At 40.5% G+C, this 8,479-nt stretch overlaps 1 pseudogene; it reads left to right on the plus strand.

Annotated features, from left to right (window-relative positions):
* Positions 1-337: 337 nt before the first annotated feature.
* On the plus strand, positions 338-2,030 carry LOC141516448 (tetratricopeptide repeat protein 39B pseudogene; annotated as a pseudogene).
* Positions 2,031-8,479: the final 6,449 nt, after the last annotated feature.

The raw sequence follows: 8,479 nt of genomic DNA on the forward strand, positions 1-8,479 counted from the left end.
ATGGATGGGATAGGCTAGAATGCCCTCCTTGAAGATGACGAAGCAACAGCTCTCTTTCACATTAAATTGGAGAATCTTTGGATTAGCAATGTGCTGAAAATACTTTTTATCTTCCACCAGAACATACATTCCCTATCCAACATTCTCCACAATTGACCACTGGATCTACTACGAAGTTCCCAGGACCACCCCCAGGACAGTGAGAGCAGCAGAGCAGACAAGGGAACTTCAATGCAATGCCCACTGGCCATAGCCTAGTATTGAGGGGCCCCAGGACTGGGGTTCCAGGTCTGCTCAGAGGGGCAGCAGCCACCATGGGAGGAAGACCAGTAGGATTATGCTGCTTGCAGGCACTGGAGCGAAGCACAGAGAAGATGAAGAAACCTTTGAAAACTTCCCATTGGCAAACAGAATGATTCTTAGGTGTTCCCTAGATTGTACAATGATTGTACAATGTACAAGATTGTACAATGGTATGTCTAAACAATAAATTCTCAGGAGTCCTGGAATTTCTGTGTCCATGCTCTGGAATCTGACACTATTTTCTTAATATAGGCAGCAATGACCTTTGAGTAGCAGGACATCCCAAATGACAATTCCATAATGAAGGAAGCTTTATAAACTTGTCAAAAGTTCAGAGAAAAAGAACCCAATGGTAAAAGCCATTGGTCTAGTCTTGTTTCCAGTTCATCAGTGAATCAGCTGAGTAAAGAGGAAATGCACACAGAAATGCGCTATGCGGAATGAGCACTGATATTTTTACAGGATGAAGACATGATCAACTTCTTCAAAAGTGGACTCAAAATTAGAACAAGTTGCCAAATATATAAGGAATGTTGTTCTGTTCTGCAGATGATTCTGGGCAACAAAAAGCAGAAGGAAATGGGGATATTGAAGCTTGGAATAGAAACATTTAACTTGATATTATTTCTTTTACCAGCAAGAATTCTCCAACTACTAGAATTTATTGAATTTTCTGGCAACAGGGACCTGGGCTTCACACAATTGCAAGAAGGTGCACTTGGATTCAATTTGTGACCTATACTATGAAATTTAACTTTACTCTTATTTTGTACTTATATCTCACTAGTCCTTAGCACAGAAAAAGCCAATGATGAGAAAGCAGAGCCACTCCTTGAACCCTATCTCCAGAAGTTTCCAAATGGTTTTCCAATTTTGTTTTATTATGCAAAAATGGAGCATTCAAAGGGGATTTTGAAAAGGCACAAGTGATAATCCAAAACTGTATTGAATCTCAGGAAGAATGGGAATAGATTCACCAGTTCTCTTACTGGGAGCTGATATGGTGTTATACATTCTAGTGAGAATGGCATAGGATATTAAGGCATGTCATTATGTAAACCTGCTTTGCAACAAGAGTAGATGGTCCAAGGCAATATATATGTTTCAGAAAACTGCAATTCTTGATTATGCTCCCAGATGAAGAGGCAACGCCAGTGGGAGAGAATATTGTGCCTTGGTTTGGACAGTTGGAGGGCCTGAAGCAGAGAGTTGCTAAGAACTTTGGCCCCATGGAGAAATTAGTGGTGAGGAAGTTCTAAGGTTATTCCATTGTGACCCTTCCCATATAGCTGAGTATATCTGTTGTAGAAATGCTGTACATCTGGCATGTTTTTATATAGTGAATAAAGGACCTGATCTTACAGAAAATATCTTGATCATCCTTGAAAAAGCAGAAACAACTTCATAAAATGAAGCCTTGTGAAACGACTATTTCACGGATGACCAGTCTTTGGCACAGTTACTGAAAAGTCTCTCTCTTTCAAGCTGAACTGGGTTTCAATCTGGTTTTTCAAAATGAGAAAAAACTAAAATTTTACCACTATCTTGTGCCATTTATTTTGGATGAACTGGGACTTTTAGACTAACTGCAAGGAGAAACCAAAGACTTACAGAGAAGAGAACATGCAAAAACCAACTTCAAAGATTCCTCCATGGAGTCCAGACCACACATTAGGATCCACACAGCTCTCAGCAGGCTGCAAGGTTCTTATGCCTCTCCTCTTTGATGGAAGGCACACAGGTGGAAGAATGTTCTAAACTGGCAGGAGCTTCTACTCTAGAGAAGTCCTCTAGACTTTAAAGTAGATTCCTGATCGTGTACATTAGAGAGAGGGAAAAAGCAAATTAATTTTATTATCAGTGTTTTGTTTTCTTTCATCTGTCTCTGTTTTGATGTTTTTTTCCATGTTTTCCTATGAAATTTTTACCATAGCTTTGTTCAGTCTCTTATTATAAAGTCTTTATTTTGTCTCACAAAAAGAAGTTTAATATCAAACTTGAATTGATATGTGTGTGTGTGTGTGTTTATGTGTGTCAGGGGGAGTATTTTAACACTTAAAAGTGCAATAAAGTCTCCTTTTTAAATTTTAAAAGGGGGGGGGGAGCAGCTAGGTGGTGCACCAGTCTTAGAAGCAGGAGGACCTGAGTCCAAATCTGACCTCAGACATTTGACATTGTGTGACCCTGGGCAAGTCACTTAATCCTAATTGTCTCTCATACAAAAAATGAGAGGGGCAGGGGCTTACCTTTTTTTTAAGGCAATCAATTCAAATTGTGGAATTCCTCTAATTATTGGGAACCTTTTCTCTGACACTGAGACTAATTAACCTCTTTTCAACTCCACTCCCTATTGGGTCTGTTCTCTGAAGTCTATCAGAGAAGGGCAAACCCTTCTGCCATATTACAGCCATCAATTGGACAATTCCTTAAAGATTTCCTTAGTATTCCCTATATTCCAGGTGCTGTCAGGATACTCAAGAAAAGAAACTAGTCTTTTCATCTCCAAGATAATCCAACTGATCTCCTCGAGCTGGTCCTCTCAGATCATAGATTCCAGTCATGGGTCCTTATGCTGACTGCTAGACACTTTCCAACTTTTTGCCATTCTTTTCCAATCATGGCATACAAAACCAAACATCCATTCTATCTCAAGTTGCCTGATAAAGGGAATGCTGGAGGCATGATTGTCATCTTCTTCATCCTCAGCCCAAAGATGCTGCTCATGAAGTCTTGTTCCCATTAGCTCTGTTCCATCACTCAGCTGATATATATGGCAGACTTAGCAGTCTGGTCTATTGCGTGTTAGCATGCTTCTAAAGATGACCAGAATTCCAAATCCTCAAATTATCTGTGCAAATATGGATAAGTCACTTGTCCCCCTTTATGAGACTTAGTTTCCCTTCATGTCATGAGTGGGTTGCACTAAACAAAGCCTAGATTGACTCGGGTGGCTAAGTGACAAAACGGATAGAAAATCAGACCTGGGGTCAGGAAGACTCTTCTTCTTGAGTTCAAACCTAATCTCAGACACTTACCAGCTGCGTAATCCTGGGCATGTCATTTAATGCTGTTTGCCTCAATTTCCTCATCTGTAAAATGAGCTGGAGAAGGAAATAGCAGACCACTCTAGTATCTTTGCCCAAAAAACCCCAAATGGGGTCACAAAGAGTTAGACCTAAGTGAACAAAAATTAACTTCCAGTTTCAAATATTGAAGTATTTATAATCCTATCAAAGGTCCTCCCAGAGACTGGTACTTGAACACTATTTCATCAGGTAAGGAAAACAGAGAGAGGACTCTAAGTCTATGATGTTCTCTTATGAGTCAAGTTACCAAGGACCCTATGGAAGCTCAGACCCTTTACCTGTCCTACCCAGGTCCACAGGTCAACAAGTTGCCAACTTCCATCCTTATAAAAGAGAATTCAGCAGAGAAGCCTGAGTCTCATAAACAATGCCCCTAAGGTACCCAGGGCCTACACTCTTCAGTGGGCTAAGTTTTTGGCCAATGCCTGTTCCTGTCTGGAAGGGAAATCTGGGTTTGCCCTATTCACAGTAGGTGGATTAACCCAGCGTATGCTGGGGTAGGAAGAATCAAATAAGATAATATTGGAAGTCACTTAGCAGAGTTTCTGGTATACAGCAGACACTTAATAAGTGTTTATTCTCTTTCCCTTCTGCAGGAACCTTCGACAGCTCTGATGATTAAATGCCAATGTTCTAGATTCCCATGACTCCCCTTTTCTATTTTGGGTCATGGCTATTGATAGCTCTCCATGACATCCTTCATTGATGTCTTACCATGCTGGGAAGGGCAAGCTAGTAAAGCAAGAGCAAGAGCTCGAAGAGTTTTAAGTATGGTCCCAGCAATGGACATAAGGTCTGTGCCAGAAGCTGGTTGTATCAGCCCAAATGACTCTGACTCAGAATCCCTGATGACTTCAGCACCACAGGGTACAGAGAGCGAAGCAGTAGAGGAAGCTGCTCAGGACTCTGGGGTCCTAAAGGGATCAAAATGAGGAAGAGTAGGGAAGGTCAGTGCCAGAAGGCTCAGCACCAGGAGCAGGATTCTTTCAGGCATAGCAACTCCCAAAACCTTCTACTGACACTGAAAAAAAGCTGTGAACTGTAGCAGTTAGGGGCTCCTAGAAACCCAAGCTAAAAGCGCTTTTTAGCTTCCAGTTTCATTTATAGGACTAAGGGACTGCAAGGGACTTTAGTCATCATGTCACCCAACTCCTAGTTTTACAATGGAGGAACTGAGGCCCAGAGATTTATGAAGAGATTTATATAGAGTGTCCTAAAAATTTTAGTGCAACTTTAGACTTGAGAAGTATAAATGCTACAGACTTATAAAAAATCATAATTTGACATTTTGATTATTTGTATTTTGTTTAGTTTTATACATTTTGCATAATATATTTTAAGATTTTTTTTGTTTACTTGTTTCAGTCCTGATTCAAGATGGAAAACGATAAAAAATGAAGCCAACTGAATTTTCTCCATAGCTGAACTCAAATCCATATCACTGGCTCACTATGGACTCAGTTTTCTCTTCTGTAATCATAGTTTACATTTATTTAGCATTTTAAGATTTGCAAAATATTTTACACATAATCTTGAGGCATAAAATGTCAGAAAAACTGTTTCTGAGGGATTATTTTATTATATAATATATATAATATACATATTATATATATGAATATACACATGTAAACACATAGATGTGAAATTAAGAAAAGAGGTCAGTGATACCCCCAAATGCCAAAGACCCCTTTTCATAGAAACCACCCAATGTTTATATGCCCTTGGAAAAGTGGGTGTTCTGAGGATAGCGATGAACACTGATTGGTTAAATAGAAATGAAAGAGAAGGGGTTGTTATAGTTGAACCTTTGCTGCTCAAAGGCCACGACAAGCACGTGAATTAAATCTGAGTGAGGAAGAGCTGTGCTAAGTCAACAGCCTCATTTATTTCTCCAGTGTCATCTGGGTCCAGTGACCAGATGTGAATCAGGACCTCTGGTGATGGTCCTGGAAGTGAGGTAATTGGATTTAAGTGACTTGCCCAGGGGTCACACAGCCAGTATGTGTCAAGTGTCTGAGGCTGGATTTGAATAAAGGTTCTACTGATTCCAGACTCTATCCATTGCACCACCTAGTAGCCCATGAAAGAGAATGAATATTATAAAGAGAAGCAGGCCTCTTCTAATGAGGGGGTGGGGAACATGACTTTGTCCTCTCAGTTTGGGTCAGAGACTTATCTCTACACATATCACCCAAAAGACAACAGAGCAAATTCACATGATCCCAGACCTGACTTAGTAAAGCACAATGGACCAGAAGCCATCAATTCACCAATCTCTTTATCTTTGCAACAAATCTAAATTTTCTCTTTCAGTGTCTGCTGTATTTCAAAGGCTGCCTGAATAGCCTATAGGAACTAATTTTTGAATGAGAAAATAGAAAAAGGGAAAAACCTTGGTCTTAATTCATTAATTGGCTATTAATATAAGTGAGAGGTAGTCATGTCTGTCAGTGTCACCTTATCCTCAAAAACAACACTCCTGTGAGGTAGGTGCACTTTGTTATCCCCACTTTACAGATTGGCAAACTGATAAATAAGAGGTTAAATTGCTGCCCTTCTCTTTCATCTCCAGTCTCAAGTCATTCTGAACTTCAGTATTCTTTTTGTAAAATTTTATTTATTTAAAACAATGGGATTAAGGGACTTGCCCAAGGTCACCCAGCGAGGCAATTATTAAGTCTCCAAGGCTAGCTTTGAACTCAGGCCCTTCTGACTCCAGGGCTGGTGCCTCAGGCAGGGCTACTGTACCACCTACCTGACCCCAACTTCAATATTCCTGATGGAGGTTTTGAGAGGCACTCACCAATGGGAGAAGGGGACCTGGGAGGGAAGGTCAAGTGGAGAAAGTGGATGAACCAATGAGGGGAAAGTCTGGAAAATGAAGGGTCATTAGATTGATTCCCTTTTCAAAATGGAAGTTCTGGGAAGAATTCAGCAGTGGGAGAAGGGGACCAGAGGATTGTGTGGAAAAGATGAACAGTAGTGTCAGAGTCTTGAGAGCTAAAAAAAAAAAATCAAACTTTTATTAAACACTTACTGTATACTGGGATACAGTGCACCTGTCTACTTGGAAAAGGTCTGTTACCTGGGAAAGATCTGAACTTTAAAAGGTCAAGGTCTCTCACTGCATTCTGGGCCCGTTTCCAGACTTCCTGATTTCTGTCTGACCACTGGACCCAGATGACTTGGGAGGAAAAAGTGAAGCTGGGGACAGCATCCCCTCACTCAGAGCTAATTCACATGTACGTCATGATGCCACCTCTTGGATTTTATGGACTTTGAGAACAAAGGACAGATCACAACAATGCTTCCACTACCGTTAACACCCTCTTAGATCCAGCTTTTGTAACTTGCTCATGGTTTTGCCATATAGCATTGTCTATACAAATGTATGTGTGTGATGGAACACTATTGCTTTCTTAGAAACCAGGAAGAACGGGAATTCAGGGAAGCCTGGTGGGATTTGCATGAACTGATGCTGAGTGAGATGAGCAGAAGCAGAAAAACATTGTACATCTCAAGAACAACATGGGGCAATGTTCAACCTTGATGGATTTGCTCATTCCATGAGTGCAACAATCAGGGACGATTTGGGCTGTCTGCAAAGGAGAATACCATCTGTATCCAGAGAAAGAACTGTGGAGTTTGAACAAAGACTAAAGACTATTACCTTCAATTTAGAAAAAGACCGTTATCTTATTATGTAATTCTGCTATCTCTTATACTTTATGTTTCTTCCTTAAGGATCTGATTTCTTTCTCATTACATTCAACTGAGATCAATGTATACTATGGGAATGAGGTCAAAACAAATAGACTACCTTTTGGGGGTGGGGGGAGGGAAGCAAGATTGGGGGGGAAATTGTAAAACTCAAAATAAACAAAACCTTTTTAAAATTAAAAAATATACACATATACACATATATACACCTGCATATATCAATTTGTGTATGTGGAGATTCATACACAGAGACATGTGTGTCTCTGTGCATGGAAAACTAAATTGGTGAATTCTCTAGGGATGCATACTCATGTCTTTATGTTCTGATCATTTTTCTCTTCATCAGAATTATTTCCTTTTGTATCTTCAGAATGTGAATTGTATAGAGAGTTTCTCATCTTTCCTAAGCTGATGTCCCCTATAAAATTTTAGCCCCTAGGCGCCAGTCTCTCTTTGAAATCTACTCTCCCACAACAACATCACACATTGGTCTCCCTTAATTTCGCTTCTCTGACACAGGTTCTGGGAGGATGTGTTTGCTTCCCAATAAGATTATCAATATTTCCACAGAAGCACCCAGTTCCTTCCTCTTGATGTTATAAATGGCTCGAGAATACTTAGTCCAGAGTGATTAAAATGGTTTTTATTAAGATCTCTTAACAATATGGCGCGCCTTTCTCATGGTGGGAGAGAGGGGCGGGGAAATCCCAACATACAAGCTCTTTTATGCACTTTGAAAGGCTGTGTTCCTGCCCCTTCATGCCAACCATAGGCTGGGGTCTTGGTTCCTATACATGTCCCCACCCTGCTCATTATACTAATGAGCCAGAACAGATAGATCTCTTTGAGCATGTGCAAAGGAGAAGGGCAAGACTAGGTTTCTCTTGACCAGTTAAGGACCAGCTTCTTCTAATCTTGGATTTGTCATTTTTGGAATGGGATTAGTCCAACTCTCCCAGTTTTGTGATTGGCTGGGGCCATTCCCCAAAGGGGCCCCCTCCACACCCTGTGAAGACCAACAAGGCCCTTCATTGCTCACAATGAGAATCAGAGCCAGAGTAGAATTTGCTCACATTGCTTCCTTCTCCTTTTGAAGGATGAAGTTGTCATTAAGGCAAGGCAAGTAGCTGTTGGTTGCTCGGGTTTTGGGAGAGAGAGTGGCAGCCAAAGTCTGGAAAATTGAATGACCTCATCACAACAAAATTGTGCTTCCATGTCAGGTTTGTGATCCATTTCTTAAATTATTCATAAATTTTCCTTCTGCCCAGTTCGTCTCTATGGTTTCCCTGGTTGCCAAATCTGTTTGCTTCTGTCTGCACTGATCTTTGCTCTACCAAAAAGAAAAAAAGGCTTTTTCTCTCTGTTTCTTT

The sequence above is a fragment of the Macrotis lagotis genome, chromosome 1, assembly GCF_037893015.1.
Source record: "Macrotis lagotis isolate mMagLag1 chromosome 1, bilby.v1.9.chrom.fasta, whole genome shotgun sequence".
NCBI lineage: Eukaryota > Metazoa > Chordata > Mammalia > Peramelemorphia > Peramelidae > Macrotis > Macrotis lagotis.